Below are 20456 nucleotides of genomic sequence, written 5' to 3' on the forward strand. Positions count from 1 at the left end.
TACCACAGGTACTGACACCTCCATCTACCCAAAACTAGTTCTGGATAAAAGCCATGCAAGTTATTAAGCAGAAAAGTAACCGCTGAAATGCAAAGCTGCATAGGCCTGAGGGTAAATTCCACAATCTCACTTCTGTGAGATGACCATTTTTACCATATTTCTGAGTCAATGAAATAAAAAAAATGTAAGCGCTGTTTCAGACATTGACTCAGCTGAATGCATCAAATATTATACATTATTTATTGCAGCTCTTGATTTGTGAAAGTGTATTGCTCAGACTGTTCTCTCTTCTTCTCTCTTCTCCATATTCTCTTTTCAATTTCTTCTACATATTTGAGACATTTAGACGAGAATTTAAATATCTTTTGTTTACATAGTATGTTTTATAATCCTAGAGTACTTCACAAATTTAAGAACAGAAAGCAGAAATTCTGAGCCAGATTGCAGCTGGCTTTTCTTACACATGCAAGGCCAGACCTTCCCCCCAGGCATCCCTCCTCCCAGTTGCAATCCATGCAATCTTCTGACTGAAAAGAATATTACACACAAATACCACCTGGACAAAGAAGTGGTCAGAAAGAGAAAATACTGTATGCTGCTTTATTTGACATCAAGTGAGAGTTTCCTGCACAGGGGAGTGTATAAACAATCCTCCTTGCTGTACGCTGGTATCATTTCCCTTGTAACCCACTCACAAAAATCTTCAAGGAGGTCACATATGTATGTGTATGTGTATCTATACATGTAGATGTGTTTGCTTTCATCATTTAAAATTAAAAGAAATAATAAAATGCTAGAGAATTTTCCACAAGATCTGCTGTCAATAATGTGTAACAGTAACACACAGCAATTTAGGAAGACAATTTTCATTTGTTCTTTAAGCAATTGGGGGATTTTAGAGAGGTGAAACGTAATTACCTCTTACAAACTGGGCAACAATGCTTTCATTAATTTCATTTGAATATTATCTTTCATTACAACAGCTCTACAGACTTCTGCAGCTATGAATTTTGAATTACCCACTGGAAAGTGTAGTTTATAACCGTGTAAGATTAACCTTAACTAAAAAAAAATACATATTATTTTATGTTTATTGACTTGTAGGGGTTTGAGTCTAAGCAAATTAGTTCTATTGGCTGAGAAGTACTTTCAATGCTCATTAAAGGAACACCTACTAGTAGCAAAAATTCAAGCAGTTGTATGTGCATACAGTGTAACATTCATGTGGCTTCTCTGACAGGTTTTTTAGGTATTTCCTGTTGTTTATCCCTTTGAACTGCATGAACAGATATTTCTAAATTAATATATCAACTGAAAAAAAAAAACCCCACAAAAAACCCAAAACCAATCAGTGAACAAACAGATTACTTGTGGAAATTAACTTTTTGAACCATTGAAGGAAATATTTGTTTCATTTGGGGATATGTATTTGTGGAGCTAGAGCTTTTCCATGCATGATGCTTAAGTTAGCTTTCAAGAAGGATAAATTGTCTTTTTTTTCATCTGCAAAACTAATCTGAAATGCATGTAGTCTCCAAAAGTAAATAGACTGCTCACACACAGTGCTACCACTGCTGAACTCAGAATTCTCTCTACTAAGAACACTGCTTTTCTTGGTGAGATTCAGAGGGGAAATGTCCATTTATGCCAGTAGGATTTACACGTCTAAAATGTTTGTTGACACTTACAAAATACAAACTTGCTGAAAACTAAACTCAGAGATGAGGTTCTCTGCCACAGGATTAAAGTAACGGGAGGAATCTGCATGGAAAGCAGATGACACATTTTGGGCTAGCTCTCTGTGAATTGTCCCTTCTGTGCTAAGGTGCTGTGTGGTCTCTGCTTCACTGCCTCACGCTGCAGCCATGCTACAAAGGCAAAGCTGAAAGCCAATACTCAAATGAGGCCTGAAACCGAAATACTATTTTTCTCCATTAGAGGGTGGTCCCTCCTCATCACGGTTCAGTTCCACTGGCAGCAGGAGAAGACCTGCAATGCAGTGAGCTGCGTCGGAGATGACACATGAATCAGGAGATGTCTGCGCCCTTCCTCCTCACGCCTTACGTTCCCTTTTGAATGTAGCTGTTAGAGAAAAGAAGTACGTGGGCACAGGCCAGTTCCAAGCCCACATGCAGTACCTGCTTTTATCCATATGTTATGTATGCACACAAACGAGGGCACCTGCACATACATGCATTTGTGCCATGTAAAGCAGCTTAAGAACAGCTTTGCTATAGCATCCGTAGCTGAATTCGCCATTGCACAATTATTCTTCTGTCAATAACATCCACTTGATTTCAGACATGCTAATAAACTGTACACATTTTAAAAAACCCCACATGTGGCACAAATATATAAGTGTATGCAAATAAATTATTAGAAATAAAACCTTTACATTGAGGTGAACTCGTGATTAGGAATTTGAAAGCCAGAGATTACCAAAATGCTGCTTGCCAAACAAATCTTGCTGCACTCTCATGTGAGTCTGACCAATATAAAAAGCCTTTCACAACATGATTGCGTTCATTATTGTAATACCCTAATTCCATGCAGGCAACTCTATTCATTCACTTTGTTTTGAAGATTATATATACATGAAGTAGAATTCTGCAATGTCTTTTTTCTGCTCAAATTCAATAAGAAGAAAAAATTTTCAATAGAATTTCCTACTGTAAAGCATACTATGGAATAAGTATTGCAATGAAATATAAAAAAGAATTGCTGCTGGCATAATGAAACCACTTACACTTTGTATTTCATTAGCTTAATTGTAGTGAACTGTCTCATTCACAGCATTGCCTATTACACATTGTAGATGACATACAAAACTCACAGAAAAGGGCTTTGAAGTTGCTGTTTCTTTTTTTCTTCTTTCTTTTTTTTTTTTTTTTTTAATGATTAAACCCCCCAGAATTGCCTTGAATAAAGGCCAAAATAGAGAAAGCTGATTGCCACAGGAAGTTTGGACATTGAGCACTCATGAAACCAGAGTGTTGCAAACTGATGAAGATGGAAGTGCAGGGTAACAATGCTTCTGTTTTAAATTGACATTGCTTCATTACAGCACTTCGAACTGGCAGAGGGTCTGCTCCCTCAGCACAGCATGAGCCTGTGAGCACATTGATTTCTACAAGAGTGATCTGCCATCAGAACCAGTGAAATAGTGAAATGCTTCATACTGCACACATATTTAAATATTCCTGATCAAGAACATAGTATTTGTCTCCTCCCAGAAACACACTTTGATTGCCAAGCAGTCAAACAGATCTGTTTTTTCTGAATGTTAGTTTTACTGCCTAGTCTACATCATCAGGCTGCACCAGATAGATTGTCCCCTATGAACACTTACGTGAGGATTTTTCATAAGGCTGTCATAATCACCTTGCCTACAAACCAAGAAGCAAATGCCAAAGGTTTTGCTATGCTTAGAAACACCTATTCAGAAAAATACCAATGGAGAACAGACATTTCTTTTATCCCTCTCTATTATTCTCCTTCACTGTTATGCTAAAAGAGAGCATTTCATATGAAATATTTTCTAGATCCCTACCAACAAAAATAAACAAGAGACATATATTTGCCTCAGTAATTCTGTATGGCCAGATTTTGAGAACCAAAGCAATCTTTTCAGAATTGTTATTCAGCCTTCAGATTTCAAAGCTGCATGGCATATGGGCTTGCTATCCATCAGTTCACCCTGACTGTCTGAGCCTCAGACCCAACAAAACTGCACTTTAGAAACAGCAAATGAACATTTCCTTGCGGACAGTGTGGCAGAGTAGCAATAACTTGTGAAAAATGTAGATCTGCACAGTGCACACTACAAAACAATTTGTGTGGTAGAAGTGTAGAGCAGTCATTTTATTAGAATAAGGCCATTCTTATTCAGTGAAAGACTCAGACAGCTGTTGTATGAACAAAGCTCAATATTCCTCCATTTCTCATGCGAGCCTATTTTTCAAGTCCATAATGTCCCCAGTCCACCAAGTTACATTTAAAACTACCTGGAGAGCTTTTTCATGCAGAGCTTGTGTTACTCATTCTACATATGGTGTGAAGTTCACAGATGAGAAATGTGAGTGCCTAAAATAAATACTACATGAAACCTGAGAAGCGTGAGGGCCCTTGGGAGTTCAGCAAATGAAATGCCTATCAGTCTCTGACACAGCAGACGCTCCCTACAATTGGCAGCTTCATGCTTCATTATGCATGGATCAGATATATAGGTATGGCCCCAGGCAAACTCCCTGGTTTAAAGGAGAGGTGCATGCTGGGGAAAGGCAAATGTCATTTGCCTGTGAATTTGAAAGATGAGAGGAAAAGGGGAATAGAGTTGATTAACCAAATGTATGAGGGGTTTATTTTGTGCTATTTATCCTTATCCTTATCCATTTACCATTTAGAGTTGCCTCACTGAGAGTTGTTTCCAGCTTTGTATGCATTGCATCTTGATGTTTTGTGGATTTAACAATGTCTAAAAATGCAATTATTCTTGTCCATCCAGCTGAACAGGTCCAAAACAAATAACAGGCAGTCAGGTTTGTTACCTGCAGGAAGAAAAATAAAATAAAAATAAATTTTGCTAACTTTTTAAATCTTTGTAATATAACCTATGTTTACAGCACAAGGTCAGCAGACAGACCTGCTGAAATTGTGAAGATTCTGTTAAACATCATTAAAACATATCATGCTGCCTTAATGAATAAAAACTATTTTATAGACTCAGCTACTGCAGGATGTTAGTCATGGGTATTTCCTGCACAGGGAAAAAAAAAAAACACCTAGTAACAGATCAGTTTGCTTCACATACATGTAGTTCTAATTAGAAGAAACAGTGAAAATGGTAAATCCATCCTGATCCACAATTAAATGAGGTGTAAGAGAGAAGAGGGAAAGAATAAAGGAGAAACTCATTACTGACAATCTCTTAAGAAAGAAAAAAAAACCTAAACTGTTTGTGGGAAAGAAAATTGTATTTCATCATTCCTGAGAAAATTATGACCCTGAGGGATCAACTGAGAAAAAGTGCTACTGAGTATTGGTGTGTCTTAATGAAAACCCTTCTTTCCTCCTGCAGCGTTTCCATTCTGAGATTTCAATCATGCTATGTTCTGTCAATTAAGCTTTAAAATATAATTGTAAAGCTTTTTTTCTACCATACCAGTAACAATCGTGTCAGATTTTCTCTGAGATCATTTATATACATGCATACATATACATACACACATTTATTTACATATGCTTTTATATAAGTATATATCTCTGTGTGTCTGTGCATCTTTTTCACTGCAAACATTCCATGGAAGAATGGCATGGAATTGTTTGGAGCCCAAAAACATAGATGAAAATAAAGCAAACCAAGTCTATAAAACTGAGTGACTTAAGAAGATAAGCCTTCAGCAGCTGTAACAAATAGAATGACAGAGAAAGAAAGAGAAAAAGAATGCCACTAATGTCTCTCAATGCTCTCTCCGTGTGTTCAGACAAGTTATGGCTAGGAATGTAAAACTTGAATTTAAAGAAACTGCATCTGGTGGAGATTAAAAAGGATAAAGTGGAGAAAATCGGTTTGATGTACACTTCAAAATGCTGCTCATAATATAGTTTGTTCTATTACTTGAAAAGAGAGTATCACTGTTCTTTTATGTCTACTTTTTAATCCTATGCTTTTAAAGTATCTTTTATTTGCTCCTATTTGAGGTGAATTGCTTCACTTCAAAACCTTAAATCTAGTTTGAGGATTTTGACTTTAGAGTGGCTTCCTTTGAATATTCTTCTGAAGTTATATTTTATTCTCCATTTTACCAGTTCTCAGGTTTTACTGGGTAGTTGTGACTACATGATCTTCCACAGCGAGGATCACCTGCAGGCTCAAGTATGCACATTTTATACTAAAGCTGCCAATGTGTTGTGTCAGGGTCAGGAGAGGTATTTTCTCAACTTTGCTGAATTGTAAACATGAATATTGACACACTGATTCATGTAAACACAAACCTCATTTTATTGCTGTTTTTCTATCCCACACCATGACTCTATCATTAGCTGCTGATGGAAAAAAAAAAAAAAACCAAACAAAAAACCTTAATTTTGGTCAGTTTTGGAGCTTGTTAGAATTTAAAAAATGAACTTCACTATCTAATTGTGAACCCACAAATCCCTCTGAAATCAATTAAAATATTTATGTATTGTAAACTACTTAGTCTTTTATTAACAAGATGATAGAAAGAACAAAAAATTTGAACTTCTACTAATACATCATTGAATGCAGACCATGAAACTAAATTCAAAGGGCAAGACACTAGGAGCAAAACATGACAATCCTAATGGGTTGCTTGAAAGACTTGAAACAAAAGCAAAAGCTCCCTTGGACTCAAAGGGACCTTGGATATGTTACAATTTTGCATAAAAAACTACAAGGAAATTAGGAGTTTTCCTTTCAGGACCTTGTGTTCAACTATTGTGGAAGGTCTTTGTGATAGTTTCATTATTTTTTATTGTGTGTTTTAGCATCACTTTGCTTGATGAGATACTGACAGATGACCAATGTCTGTAGTTCAGAGACAGAAATAATAAATCGTCAAGAGAAACTATGAAGTCATGGAGGCATGACCATCTGAGACTTGGTGCTTCTCACCAGATTCATTTGTAAGTTCAAAATTCAAAATATATACTGTATTGGACAAAATTCTCATCTGCATTTAAGCAGAGGGATGCTTGTCTTTAAAATAGACATAAATTGAATCCAACCTAAAATCACTATACACTGCCAGAATTATATAAAGCATCCTCAGTGAAAAGGGAATTCAGGCTAGTAGAAGAAGTGATTTTTTTAAAGTTTTATATTTTATTTTCACTGAAAAAAAAAGAATTTAACTATCTTTAATTACTCAAACTCCTTTAGCATGCTTCAACTCAGAGGCATATATGTTAGTAGCGTACAAATTTCACTATCAAAGGAAAAAGCACAGATGTTTTGGGGTTTTAGAGGTACCTGATTCAGTTCAGTCAATCAGCTTTAGCAATCACTTAGTTAACAGTCAAGTGCAGAATAAATGAAATGGACTGGTGTTTTGAACAAAAAAAAATTTATATGCAGAAAAGGTACTCAGAGGTTCATATATTATATGATGGGAAAATAAAATGGCCATTTAATATTTAACATATTTTTTTTAAACAATAATATTTTTCCCAACTGGAAACATATACCAGTTTTCTGGATACTATTTTTTCTTTCATAACAGGGAGACCAACCACGATGTCATAAATTGGCACAACTGCAACAGGAGAAAGCACCAACCAACTGACATTTGCTTATGTCAGTACAACATACACAGCTGTCCATGCCATATACAACACAGCAGTTTTACAAATTTTAATGCAGATGACATTAAGACAATGAGAATTGATTCATGGAAGAGTTCAAGACCTTTGTACCCCTAAGCTGCCACATCTAGTTCTGTTCTTTACAACTTTTAATATTCAAATATTAGACTTCTCCCTCTCATACAGGAAACCTGGCCACATCTCAGTTGTAGATACCTGCACGACTCAGCCACCTGCATGAAAAGACAGTGTTCCACAAATAAAGAGCTCTTAGGCCTTATTGTGTCTCTCAGTAATGCTCAAGTTTGGTTAAAAAAAAAAAAAAAAACAACAACTCTCATCTTGATTAATTCTATGCAAGACTTCAGCAGAAAATGTTTGAATAGATTGCTCCATTTTGCAGAGAAATTTGAGGTTTCTCCCTGCTTTATGTCCTTTCTGCAAGCAATACCTCAGCTATTATATTCCTCCACTGTCCTCAGAAACCCTTTTTCTTTCTTTTTTCTGACTCATGCTTTTTTCCTTGAGGTTTAAAGTGTTGCTGGGTCAGACTAATGCATGTGACTGGCATCGTGAACTGAAATGAAGGATGGTTACATGCTAACAAGAGCACCCTTCTCACTCCATGTTTCACACACAGCAGCAGCAGCGATTAATGGAGTGACTGGAAGGGAGGTTTATGTGGATGGCTGAAATCATGCTGTGCTGCTGTCAGGATCCAGGGAGAGCAGCAGAAAAGCATCTACCTATATTTACATCTCCCTGTTCTGCCTCAAATATTTACGGTGTACCTCTTCCCTCAATTTAGCCCTATTTAATATTTTCACTCTCTCCTAATCCCACTTCTCCTTCAGGTATGTTTTTCTTCTATCTCTCTATAACCTTTAACCGTTGCTGTTGCTCCCCAGTGTGCGGATATATATGGTGAGGTTTGTCTATCAGCCCACAGCAAGCACTAACCAGGGAAAGCCCAGAGCTCTTAAATTGTGAATGTTCATGGCTCAGGTAGCAATACAAATTACTCTGTACAATTGCTTTAACTGCCCCAGTACTACTTAAGGAGAAGATGACTAGAAGGGGAAATGGGATCAACCAGGACAACTGTGCATATGGGGGAATACTTAGACAGGAAGGACATCATGATACTGAAGATACTTTCAGCTCAAAGACCAGTTGTTTTCCTCATTTAAAGCTGCAACTGGAACCACTAAAATCTGTCATCCATTATGAAGAAAAAAATCTAATTCTCTTTTTTAATCTTCTTCATATATAATTTGGGAAGCACGACTCATCTTGTCATGTAGCCATCATCCTCAAACATGCTGTCCCTGTCCTGTCCCCTTTGCTGCGAGCTCAGCTCAAGAGCATTGCAATATCCACAAACACATACTCTGCTGCTCCAAGACTGGTGACCACAGCTCGACAGTTCCCGATTTGCAGATTCACCACCTTTCATAATTAAATCAGAAGCAGGTAAAATGAAGTTATCAATTTTCCTAATAAGTAGAGTGAACTTGCTTAGGAGTCTCTAACAGCTGGATTTCCTTTTAATGTTTTCTTGTGCAATATAAACTTCCCTCAAACTAGAAAAATAATTATTTCCATCCTTCAGTGTTAACAACCTGCATGACTTTCTGAAATGTCTAGTTTCACAGCGTGACTAGTACTTTACTGGGAATCTTGCAAAACACGCAAATTGGTGGTCACAGAACTGCTAAGGAAACCAGTCTTCAAAAAAGTTGTCCTTACCCCAGACTGGAAAAGATTTTAAGGAATACCATTAGAAGTGGGCTGTTATTACCGTCCTATTGCAAGTTGACAACCCTGCAAACTCAATAAAATTGGGAAAATTCCCTCAGGTTCTGCAATAATCTTCACTAATATCACTAATATTCTATATTCTATGTTCTTAATGTACAACATTTTGAGAGAAAATAAAATATTTTTTTACCAAGCTAAATAAAGAAAAGCCACTGTTTTGCAGAGATCTACATTCCAAGAATTTAAAACTTATAAATTGGGCACACATATTATATTATGTCAATGCCATTTCACTCACTGCAAAAGAGGCAGTAGCTACCCCTTCCTGTTCATAAGGTCCTTTCCCAGGTTTCATGTTACTTCTCTGATTATGTATGAAAATATTTTAGCTGTTAGTTTCAACCTTGTTCTAGTTGCATTGATGTATGATCCCAAATCAGCACAATTCAGCATGTTTTGAAAAAAGTACCATTCAGTTAGACTGTGAGAGTGGAGTGAGATTAAAAGAGAATGGAAAAAATTATACCCTTTGTAATGAGGTGTTGTTTTTCTGCACAAATGACAAGGGTCTACCATGGCAGCTGACATCAGCAGAGATGTCAAACCTCTCTGATGAGCAAAACCCTGTACAGAATACAACTTGCACTTCTCATTTGCTAGCCTTGTTAAACCTCTCATCAGTGACACACACACTTTTGGTAATAAACTAACTTCTGCAGCCAAAGTTAAATCTCTGCCTCTAGAATGCAGTAAAATACTTTTCATTTCACCTAGTGTCAGCATGAATATTATTAATTTAATTTGCTTAGCTGCTGTGAGACGTGTTTAGGGAAATCTGCTTCCAGGTCCTTAGAAAGAGTTTTTGTCATTCCCCATGATATGACATTATAATATCTGGAGTTACACTGTATGTAACATTAGAAATGGACAAATAAACATTTACTCATTAGAACTCCAGAAGGATGCAGCTTTGTGGGGTAGTTTGGAGGCTGGTGCTCAAGAAATTGTTTCAGTGATCCTTAGTGCAAGAATGTTACTGCCTTAGAAAGCTTCACTGGGGTTTTCCCATGTATTGATGCTTCATCAATATAAGAAGGGTGAATAAATGGGCTGATGGAAAAGAGATAAATAAATGCTATTTATTTACATACTGATCTTGCAGACCTTTTTCATGTTTGCATGTGTAAAAGATTAATTCCCCAATCACCACCTCTAATATGATAGAAGGCTATCCATGGAAACAGCTAGTTCACTCTGGTAATGGACTCTCCTTGAGAAGGTACTGGCCAAAGTATTCCCTGTAGACAAGGGATTTTTTTTCCACACCATACATGATAAGTACTCTGAATCCTCTCCAAATCCAGTCTGGTTTGCAGAAACCACCTGCAGAGATCTCCTGACACTGTGTTAGTGCTGGCATTTCCTGGCCATGCCAAAAAGCCAAGCAAGTCCTATTACAGCACAAAGAGGTGGATAAGACACACGAAAGAAGAACCTTCCACTTTTAGCTTTCCAGCCCACCCAGGGCCTTTCAGGTATTTTTCCTGTCTTCCTATTAGTAACAATACAGGTTACTAACAGCTAAAAGACAAATAAACAAAAGATACTTGAAAAACCATACCTAGGATAAAACAAACAGTGCAGCCAGTATTAAGCTGTACTTGTGAGCAGAGCTGTTCTGAATTACTATTGAGTTTGCCACTAACTCCTTTCAGTTCCTCACTGAACAATGACAAATCTGACAATCTGGCTTAACTCTGAACCACATTAGGGGTCCTTCCTCATCTAAACACTGCCTTGGAACCAATATCAAAGACATTTGTGTTGCATTTCTTGCTTTCGGAGCTGAATTACTGGATTACACTGTGGTGGGAGTGTAGCAAATCACTTAACTGGAAACAGAAGAGAGAGGAATACCAGTCAATGAGTATGTCCCCAGCTTTAAACTGATACATTGCTCACAACATAGTGATGGCAAGCTCCTGGTAATCCAGAACCTCTGTTTCCTGTCCATAGGTTGCCTGAAAAATAAAGTCACTTAGCCAGAGCTAAGCTCTCTGGTCCTCTCCTAGCGTCCCCAGACTCTGCTTTTGCCTCTATGTAGTCTCTACACTAAATTTTTCATTTTTCTTTCAAAGATCTCCTTAATCATTACCTTATCTTCCAAAACCTTTCCCATGCCAGACCTTCTATGCTTCACCTTATGGGTCCACTCTAAAATAACTACCATCCCAGGGACTTACACCTTTGCCAAAAGCACTGCACTCCTCCTTCAAATCTGCGGCATCCCATCTTCCTGTTCCAGTAACATGATTCCTGAGTTCATCAAGATCCTCACCACTATCCACAGACCTTCCAGGCCCTTTTTAGCCCACAGGTTTAACCCTTCTTCATTCCTATAGCATAATAAGGCTTGCTACAAATGCCCTTAAGGAGCACTTATGCTTAAAGCCCATTTCACTTGGTCAAGATGTTTCTTTCTTAGGAGTGCCACCTGCAAAAGCAGTCTGCAAAAGTAAAAGTCTGGCAGAATTAGTGATCTTGTGAAAACACAACCTTTTTCGGAATTAATCTTACACCTAAATATCAACAGAAAACAAAAGAGTTGGTGCAAAAGAACACAAAATTAGGGAAATGAAACTGGAAATGCTGTCAGGGCCAGCTCTATCTGCATTCCTCAGCACATGAAGGAATGTTGTTCTTAAGGAAAGAAGGAGGGTAGAATGATGGGCTTATCCAGAGATCTCTGCTGGGGATGGACCCATGCTGGAAGCCATGTTGGAAGGACTGTAGGAACAATGCCTGGAAGGCCCTGAACGATGGTAAGATTTCTATGAAAGATTTGAGGGCTCAGATTCAGAAGTGTTTACAATAAGACAGAGCACAGGCAGCTCCTGCAAACCAGCTGACTTGCAGCAACTCCTTCTCCCACAGCATTAGTCCCCTAATGAGCCTAAGTGCACACTTTGAGTACCACTTTTAGGTAAGAACTATTGCCAGACTTTTAATAAAAGAATTATTGCTTCAGCACTAGAAACTCTGTTAGTTTTACTATATTCTGGATGTAGTTAATATATTTCCTTCAAAGCTGGATGAAGGCAAGAAAGAATAATTTTGAAAGTTTCAGACAAATTCATGAATACTCTTCATCTACTGTGTGATAGCCTGATGTCATAAAGCAGTTATTGACCAGTCAGAGCACAACAGAGAGCACAGACTTACTGTTTCCTTGCACCACTGTAGTGGCACAAAATAGTCAGGACCTGACAGTTAATCTCACTCTTTAATCATGTTAACATTTCAGTTCATCTACACCAGTTCTGAATTTTTCAGTATTCACAGAACTGCACAATTTCACAACTAATTTGAAAACATTCACATGACACAGAGATGTCTGAGATGCCTGGCTTCAGATCACAAATAAGTGTTAAAGACTTTTCAAGTATTCTCATTTGTGCACAATGATGAGATACACTTCACTATAACAAACAGCTAAATTGCAGGAATGCTCTATAAAATGGAAAGACAAAAATAACAGCATTCTATATCTGTAAGTACTACTCAAACAGCTCTAAATTCTGTATAGCTCATACTGTGGTATTCAAGCTTTATGGGCTTCCAGAGAGATCTGCAGCTAGAATTATTGTTGATCTTTACAGTATGTCTCCTGACACTGAAATTGATGTGCACTCATATTTAATTTTAATGGCATTGAAGATGATACTTAGGTTGCTGTAATAAGTATTGTCTTCAGGACTCACAGAGCTTAAGGCTGGATCAGAGCTCCCATTTAAGTATCAGTACTAATGCTGCTAATATTGATCCTATTAAACTGCACGTAAACTTCTTTAGACACTTAGAAGATACACATCTCTTCAGTAACACAGTTTCTTTGAACTGCTGTGTCCAGGACAACAGTAGTATCTGGGTTGCTCATGGAAGAAACTACATTTGTCCTTACTTCTTCTTCCTTTCTAGGAAATGATTGTAAATTATTTTTTCCTTAGAAAAGAACAGAAAAATGGGATCGTTTGGACTGAATCTTACAGTTCTAGATAACATCAGACACTTGCCAGACAGTTAGATAAACCTGTTTCAGACGCTATCAAGCCTTTTGAAATGTTTGATAACATTGTAGCATCTTAAAAAGTCCAGATTCAAACTAGATTTTACTATGGTCACAGCATCTGCAAATGGGAGATGACATTTCAGTAATGCTTCTCCTACAAATCTTTAGTTTATGGATTGCATGTGCCTTCAAGGACAACAATGTTCATTGCTTAAAGAGGAGAAATATGCAATGAAAATATGTTGTGACAAATTCTTTTGAAAGAAAAAGCAGCTCAACAACCTCAACATTTATTTAGGAAAGGACTGCATTACTAATACCCACAGGAACCTAGTGAAAGTCTCAGTCTTGCACAGGGTGTGATGTACCTCACCACGTTCCACTAAGTGTCAAAATGGCAATATCTTGTTTGGCTGTGAGACAGTGCCTTCAGACTGCCACTCCCTTCGAGTGCAGACCTCAGCGGGAGCCTGGACCTCTGTGTGTACAAATGACTGAGTTACTGGGTTGGAAAGGCCAGCTCTAGCTTCCTCCCCTTTTCATCTCATCTGTTTTGTGCCATTTTAGGTGTGCAATAAAATTGGTTGAATTAGGCATGGTCTCAGTGGTCCCACCAAAACTGTCAGATGAAGAGAAAAAAGCAGACTGCTCTGCTGGCTGCATGGGCCACAGACAAACCAGTATCATGGGTGGGTCAGACTGTATTTACTGAGGTCCCAAATATTTTGTAATTACATATAGGATTGCAAAGTGTGCATGAACCCTTTTACACCTGCTGGGCCTGCTTTGTTTGTCTTCTCAAGCTTACAGGCTTCTGAAAGATCCAAATTCTGGTCCCTTCTTATTTATTTGAAAAGCATAGTGAAAAGAAAGAGGCTCTGAAAAACCTGATGACACTATAGTAACAAACTAAAGTCACAAAACTGCTAAGTACTTTTGTTCTCAATTGAGAAAATGTCAGTTACGCTTATGTCTGAAACCCCGGGTGACCAGAAAAATTAAAGGCATCTGTAGTGGCAGGCTGAAGTTTCTGACAAGATTATTTTCTGAATGTTTTGGAACATGATTAAAAATTCTCTGTACTTGCTATTCCCCATTTTTAGTTATTAGAAAGCAGTGATAATACTGAAATGCAAAAGATCATATTCAAAGAGTCTCATTACCTGTCAGCAGTGCTGTGTGGAACCTTTGGAGGAATGATGTAAGGGAATTGTAAATGTATGTCATACTGGGAATACTGAGACGACTGCCATCCTCTGCCTATGGGAAAGTATTTGAACATCATGTGTCAGCATCTTCTGTACCTTTTGAGGATACTGAACAAAACTGAACAAACAGCTAGTCTGGGCATTTCCAATTAGATGTGCAGCACAGATATATTCCATACAACAATATTTCATAGTAAACTGCACAGGTTATTTAGCAAAACTGCCTAGTACAGTTAACTGCTCAATACAGTCACAGAACTTAAAATAATTTGGTTGCAGTGTCTCAGATCTCAAACAAAGATGCTGGGACAAAACAATTAAGAATTTAAACCAGAGAAGACATTGATAACTAAAATGGAAAGGAGATGTATGAAAATCCTAACATGAGGTACAGCCATTTGAAGTCTGAGAAGCCTGAACTCCAAAACCAATTGCATTTCCCTCTTTTACTCGTAATTTCCCAAAATACCTCAGATGTACACATTTGCAGATGCTCAGAATTTGTTTTGTCCTGGAAAGGATGATCAGAAGGCATTTGGCACATCCTTAAGCTAGCTAGCTGTGAACCAGAATGTGTCTTTGCCCTTATTGCTTTTAAAAGTCCAAAGCAGCTCTGCAATCAGAATTTAGAAAATAGATTTCTCTCAAACCTATATGATACACTAAGCTGTGATTACAGGTACAGTGGTATTTCAGCATGAATACATGCATTCCTGTCTGGATTTTGTCTGTTCTTTTCTTCCTATGTGGCCTAATAAAAAAGTGAGCATTATGAATTATACATTGTTCCCCTACTCTTACAAAATGGTTTGCAAAATGATCTTTTAGAACTACTGTTTTACAAGTTACTTTATTCCATGTTAATGCCACATCATCTGGCACAACAGATTAAGTGGTGTCCCGCCACCCAAACTTGGAAACGCCTGTTCTGGAAGAGCTTGGGTGGAACCACTGCCTTATCCTGCTTTCACCAGTCATAATTGCAGAGATCAACAAAATGACCCAGAATGAAAAGCGATCTTCCCTGCAGCCCCCAGTCTGCTACCAAAACACTAGGAAAAGTTGATAGTTCTCCCATAGCTGAAGTTGTTCCTACCCACTAGCTGACAATGCCTGCACGTTGGTTATACTCAAGCTAGGTATTTCCCTACAGAGAAAGTGGCTTTATGTCACTTTCAGAGACACATAAATAATCCCATAATCCAATCTCTAGGAGACAGACAACCACACTGGAAGCAGGTGCAAGCAGGCACCTACAAATCAAAATTTCGGAGTTCCCCCCAAGGTGCTCCTTGTGCTGTGAGAGTGTCCCCATACTACAGATCTAGCCCTAAACTTCTTTGCTTAGAAATGACATATTTTCCAAATACTACCACTGACATAAATAACTCATAAAATTTATTGCATTGCTATTTTGAAAACTTGGGCACGACACTATTTGCATAACAATGTTATTTCTAGAATGGGTACTTTTTATGTTTAAGTAAATACCATTCTGAAAGGGTGCTTATGCATTACACAGGCAACAGGACATCTGTAGATGCCAATTTGTTCTAAGTTATCAGATCGAGGCATCAAAATTTTCTTGGACTGATTTGTTTTTGGAAAAAAATACAATCCTTTTCTTTAACATGTAGCAAGTGCATAAAATAAACTCTCATTAAAAAGACACATTTTTCCAAGTTTTCAGTTTTACTGCACTTCCATTCAAGTTGGAAGAAATCTGAAACAAACAGGGATAAAAGGTCCTTCCTGTAGGAGTAAATTTTGTTTATGCCATCTACCAAGCCTTTCTACTGTGCCAGAACAGTCTAGTGTAATCAGAACTGGCTGTTCTTTTAGCCTACTGGCTTTGTGCTTGCTCTGACATTCTGTTTTACTTTTGTGAAATGTCTGAAGATCTCCTAGCTAACAGGCTTGATTCTTTGGTCTGTATTTTCCTACTGATGGCTTTTTCTATCATTCCAAATTCTTCATTTATGTTTTGTTTAAGGCAAAGTTTTCCTTCCTAGAGCCCAGTAAGATGCAGTGAGAGAATGAAAGAAGTATCCTGAGAGGAGGTAAAAAATCTCTTGTCTGAAGGTACCCATCTCTGTAACTTAGAGTAGAAACTTATTAAAAATAGCTTAGACCTGACACCTAAATGTTTAATGTCTGAAACTTGGTGACATGTACCCTACATGTAATATCTCTACCACTGGTTACCAATTATTAACAGAATGAAAGTGAACATCATTTTTTACCCATCCTCATGTCATGGTTTAACCCCAGCCAGCAGCCAAGTACCACACAGGCATTCACTCACTCCCCCACCAGCAGGATCCAGGGAGAGAATCAGAAAGGTAAAAGGTAGAAAACTTGTGGGTTGAGATAAAGACAGCTCAACAAAGAAAGCAAAAGCTGCACACATAAGCAAAGCAAAACAAGGAATGAATTCACTGCTTCCCAAGGACAGGCAGGTGTTCAGCCATCTCCAGGAGAGAGGGGCCCCATCACAGAAAGGGTGACTTGGGAAGACAAACACCATTACTCTGAATGTCCCCCCCTTCCTCTTTTTTCTCCTCATTTTATGAACTGAGCATGATGTCACATGGTCTGGAATATTCCTTTCATCATTAGGGTCAACTGTCCCTGCTGTAACTCCTCCCACCCTTCCTCACCAACATGGCAGAATGAAAAGCAGAAAAGGCCCTGGTCCAGTGTAGGCCCTGATCAGCAGTAACAAGAACATCTCTCTATTATCAACCCTGTGCTCAGCACAAATCCAAAACCTAGCCCCATACCAGCCACTGTGATGAAAATTAATTCTACCCCAGCCAGAACTTAAGGACCCTAAATGTTGTATTCCTAAAATTCTCCTAGGTACTCTCAAGAAGATCAGACCAAATTGTGGAAATCTTTCAGAGTTGACGCAGTTCTCCCTACAACATTTTTGGATCCCTGGAACCATGTGATAGGTTGAACCAAATTCAAAACTCAAAGTTTCTCACATTTGAGATGCCCTTTTCCTCAAGAGAAAGAAATAGGGATAGAAAAATAAGGAAATAAAAATCCTCTTTCAGTTAAAGAACACCAATAATACAAATATGCTTATGGAAACATCTAAGGCTGGAGAAGAGACCACAGGACTGCCCAGGGAAGCAGCTGTGACTTCTAACCATGGGAGCACAGGGAACCATTTAGAAAGGAAGACTTCTATTCCTGTTATTAAATAAAAAAACACTGCAAGTATGAAAGGGGAAAAAAGACCTTGTAAGTAATGTAAATGATGTAAGTAACTTAAAACACAGTGAAGAAATTAGTTCCCTTTTGGCCCAGAAGTAAATACTTGAAAGAAAAAGCAAGTGAGTTTTGCACTATTACCAACTGATTGATAAATCTCACTCCTTGGAAACAAAGGCGAGGGAGTAAGTTCAGGAACTACTGATCTGCTACAATGACAGTCCCAAAAATTAGCCATTTCCTCCCACTTATAAGAGATCTCCAGCTAAAGCATTATCCCTGATTACAACAAGGGGGTGGGTAAAAAATGGAATTGAAACTGGATTTCGTTTTCTTCCTCAGCCTTCTCCAGAATCTGCTTGAGGAAATACACAAGACTGCCTATCTGTCTATGTGTGAAAACTGACAGGGTAAACAGGCTAATCAGCTCCAACCATGCCTTTTGCAATCAGAATCTCCTGAGGATTGCACACACTTTTTCCACACTGTTTCTTTTGAAATTAAGCACTCATATTACACAGAAAATCTGAATTGAATTAGTGACAACTCTGAGCAAACACCAATCCAACCAATTCAGGCAAGTCTGCTTGTCAGCTTTGTTTTTTAAATCTCTGCAATAACATATGTGCCCCTTGCAGCATTGCCTGGGGCTGCTCTCTTATGTTTCTTGGGCTCTTTGGAATAGTATGCCCACAACACATCACATTCAGGCAAGAAGTTGTTTAGCTCTAATTATTTTAATATCAGCATTCAAATCTTGACCTTTTTCTTTCCCAGATAGCAGAACCTCATAACTCACAAAATACCATGGTACCTTGAAAGTATTTGTCATGAGAAGAAACTGTAAATCTTTACAACCAGGACTTTTACCTATAGGAGAACACTTGCCCAGAATGAGAGATGCAGGGAGCAGCAATATTTCCTTGCAGGGACTCCATCCCCACCAACTGGCATCCTAACATGTGGCCACATCTTTCGCATGGCTGTGCCACACGTTGCTGAGGAACAAGCTTTGCAGGGCCATCACATACAAAGGGCAGTCCCCCTGAGAAGCTCCATTGAAATACTAGATTTATCAGGTTTAGTTAAATCATGGTCTCACAGAATTTGCCTTCTGTGCCAAAAGGTTTGAGGTGATTCTCCTGCAAATAAAACATGCCCGGGGAGACACTTACTTGTTTTTATTGAGTTTTCATGTCTCCATTCTGCATTCTTAGTTAAGGATGTTAAACATCATCCTATTAATGTTTAGGTGAATCCACATGAGAGCAAGAATGCCTCAGCTGTCTCCCAAAATCATGCTTCAAGGACCTGTGCTTCTGTCTGTGTACAAAATTGTGTCACATCCTGGACAATGCACTCCTGACCTTGAATGCTCCCATACAGAGACGTGCTGAAGTGCACACAGACTGAAAAAGGTCCACATCTGCTCTTCCAGTGTAGGGAAGTCCAAGCTCATGGGCTTGAAGCTGTCTGCAAACATGTCAAGTCAATAGGGTTCAAGGCAAGTCACAGGGCTGCCTGTTCATCTTGCTGGCTTGGCCATAAGCATGTCTTGCCTGCCAGTATAAACTTTGCTCCTTTGCTTCTCCATTCCTGATTAACTCAGGTCCCTTTTCAGGGAACTGGTACATGAAGATCCCCTTCAGAAGCAGCCAGGTTGTGCTGAGAGCCTGGGTAGTAACTGAAGCAGCAGACGAGGTATTCCGTGAGCGAGGGCTGCTGCAATGCCTGGCCGTCTCTGAGACTACAGTTCTCAGCAACCAGCAGTGAGATTTTTAGTTTTTTAATTAAGTCAGGGACACATAAAATCAAGGTGTATCAAGAATTAGAGAGCTTTATTTCATCAGAGATTTTTCCTATCTTATAATTATAATAATTCTGGGTCATTATTAATACCTTAAATAGAATTTACTTTCAACAAGATTTGACTATCTGTGTAATAACATTGGTTTTGACTGACTGCAGGCTGACAATGTTGTAGGGCCATTGCATGAGGTGGGAGGATATTTCTGTACTCTACTGTTCTAAAAAGCAGCTTTTGTATTTATTTACACTCTATAGTGTTATTTTACTTGTTTTGGTTGGAGTCATATATTAAATAAAATGGAACAATTTAATAAAGATGTATATATCTCATTATTACTCAAAAGTCAGAGTAAACAGAGATAAAGAAAACATGTCATCTTGCTAATGGCAAAATGTATCCTTTTCTTATTCACTTTACTTCCACCAAAGAATCACAGCCCTCCACAGACAGTATCAATGAAAAGCTCTACAAGCAACTTGCAGTAAAACAGTAAAAGCTACAGAGATGTCCTACCTGCTTTTATACATGTATCTTAGGGAACAAACTTGCAGCAAAATGACTTCAAGGCTAGCAGTTTGTCAACATGGTTAGCAGGCATCCCATGAGGATTTTATGGGACATAACAGACACCCCTGCCACCAATTCTTCAGTGTCAGTCACAGTAGCAAAATGAAAACTGTAGAAGGCTTCCCTACTTGTACAGATTTCATCTGTTATAGGAATAGATCCCTTAGAAAAGAATTCAGAAAAGAGCAGAATTGAGTCATGCTGAAGAACTGCTTCTGTTAAGACTACATATGAGAAGCATTCTTCAGCCAAGATGCCACATATATTAAAATGGTTATACACAGGGGCTGGTGATAGGTGCCCATTTGTGAGAATGGGATAATGCATTACTTTCCCAAAAGTAGGCAGACTGCTTATTACATTTAACTTCCCGCCTGTGTCTTGTGGCAGTGCCAGAGACAAAGAAAATTGCCTGGGCTTGAGCCATATTGGAACAAGAAATGAGGTAAACAATGACATTAAAAAGTAATTCTCTGAAATGGCTTTTCTTTTTATT

The 20456-nt window shown here is 38.3% G+C and overlaps 1 long non-coding RNA gene across 3 annotated transcripts in view; it reads right to left on the reverse strand.

The window, feature by feature from the left end:
- Nucleotides 1-2355: 2355 nt before the first annotated feature.
- LOC121667009 overlaps nucleotides 2356-20456 on the reverse strand; it is a 137859-nt gene continuing 119758 nt past the window's right edge. For 2 of the 3 annotated variants that reach the window (XR_006016879.1, XR_006016878.1), the window contains one exon: nucleotides 2356-4547. This is a non-coding gene — a long non-coding RNA (uncharacterized LOC121667009). Of the gene's footprint in view, nucleotides 4548-10027; nucleotides 10195-20456 lie in introns of all 3 variants that reach the window. The other variant, XR_006016880.1, reaches the window with a different exon arrangement.

Source organism: Corvus kubaryi, unplaced genomic scaffold (assembly GCF_017639235.1).
Source record: "Corvus kubaryi isolate FWS band 111438036 unplaced genomic scaffold, C.kubaryi_AGA036_p1.0 37354, whole genome shotgun sequence".
Classification (NCBI taxonomy): domain Eukaryota; kingdom Metazoa; phylum Chordata; class Aves; order Passeriformes; family Corvidae; genus Corvus; species Corvus kubaryi.